At 51.4% G+C, this 1,517-nt stretch overlaps 3 non-coding genes and 1 pseudogene across 3 annotated transcripts; all 4 read left to right on the top strand.

Annotated features, from left to right (window-relative positions):
- On the top strand, positions 1-97 carry LOC119347107 (annotated as a pseudogene; the record flags this gene model as incomplete).
- A 297-nt stretch (positions 98-394) lies between these two features.
- LOC119347105 lies at positions 395-513 on the top strand. Its single transcript, XR_005168135.1, has one exon. It is a non-coding gene; the product is annotated as a 5S ribosomal RNA (ribosomal RNA).
- Positions 514-810: 297 nt separating this feature from the next.
- Positions 811-929, top strand: LOC119347106. Its single transcript, XR_005168136.1, has one exon. It is a non-coding gene; the product is annotated as a 5S ribosomal RNA (ribosomal RNA).
- A 297-nt stretch (positions 930-1,226) lies between these two features.
- Positions 1,227-1,345, top strand: LOC119347104. Its single transcript, XR_005168134.1, has one exon. It is a non-coding gene; the product is annotated as a 5S ribosomal RNA (ribosomal RNA).
- Positions 1,346-1,517: the final 172 nt, after the last annotated feature.

The following is a 1,517-nucleotide window of genomic DNA, read 5'->3' on the forward strand; positions in this document are numbered from 1 at the left end:
AAGCATCGGATCCCATCAGAACTCCGAAGTTAAGCGTGCTTGGGCGAGAGTAGTACTAGGATGGGTGACCTCCTGGGAAGTCCTCGTGTTGCATTCCCTTTTTAATTTTTTTCGCGCCGCTTGCAAAACAAAACGCACGTGTAAGTAATATATTTACCGTGTTTTATTATTTTGCACGAGTGCGGTAAGTCATAGCTGGGTGCTCACGATTCACGGGTCCAGCGTCGGCGTTGTGGCGCGGCAAGCGTGCACTGGTGCGGTTGAGAGGGAGGGGTGGAAACCGCGTTAAACTCGTCTCCGTAGTTGAGAGGGAGCGGCCAAAGCAATGTACAATCGTCTTTGTAGTGGAGCTGGGAGGGGCAAGGATAAGGGACGAAGACCGGGGTAACATGTCGGATGCGATCATACCAGCAGCAAAGCACCGGATCCCATCAGAACTCCGAAGTTAAGCGTGCTTGGGCGAGAGTAGTACTAGGATGGGTGACCTCCTGGGTAGTCCTCGTGTTGCATTCCCTTTTTAATTTTTTTCACGCCGCTTGCAAAACAAAACGCACGTGTAAGTAATATATTTACCGTGTTTTATTATTTTGCACGAGTGCGGTAAGTCATAGCTGGGTGCTCACGATTCATGGGTCCAGCGTCGGCGTTGTGGCGCGGCAAGCGTGCACTGGTGCGGTTGAGAGGGAGGGGTGGAAACCGCGTTAAACTCGTCTCCGTTGTTGAGAGGGAGCGGCCAAAGCAATGTACAATCGTCTTTGTAGTGGAGCTGGGAGGGGCAAGGATAAGGGACGAAGACCGGGGTAACATGTCGGATGCGATCATACCAGCACTAAAGCATCGGATCACATCAGAACTCCGAAGTTAAGCGTGCTTGTGCGAGAGTAGTACTAGGATGGGTGACCTCCTGGGAAGTCCTCGTGTTGCATTCCCTTTTTAATTTTTTTCGCGCCGCTTGCAAAACAAAACGCACGTGTAAGTAATATATTTACCGTGATTTATTATTTTGCACGAGTGCGGTAACTCATAGCTGGGTGCTCACGATTCACGGGTCCAGCGTCGGCGTTGTGGCGCGGCAAGCGTACACTGGTGCGGTTGAGAGGGAGGGGTGGAAACCGCGTTAAACTCGTCTCCGTAGTTGAGAGGGAGCGGCCAAAGCAATGTACAATCGTCTTTGTAGTGGAGCTGGGAGGGGCAAGGATAAGGGACGAAGACCGGGGTAACATGTCGGATGCGATCATACCAGCACTAAAGCACCGGATCCCATCAGAACTCCAAAGTTAAGCGTGCTTGGGCGAGAGTAGTACTAGGATGGGTGACCTCCTGGGAAGTCCTTGTGTTGCATTCCCTTTTTAATTTTTTTCGCGCCGCTTGCAAAACAAAACGCACGTGTAAGTAATATATTTACCGTGTTTTATTATTTTGCACGAGTGCGGTAAGTCATAGCTGGGTGCTCACGATTCATGGGTCCAGCGTCGGCGTTGTGGCGCGGCAAGCGTGCACTGGTGCGGTTGAGAGGG

This window comes from Triticum dicoccoides, unplaced genomic scaffold, assembly GCF_002162155.2.
Source record: "Triticum dicoccoides isolate Atlit2015 ecotype Zavitan unplaced genomic scaffold, WEW_v2.0 scaffold58559, whole genome shotgun sequence".
NCBI lineage: Eukaryota > Viridiplantae > Streptophyta > Magnoliopsida > Poales > Poaceae > Triticum > Triticum dicoccoides.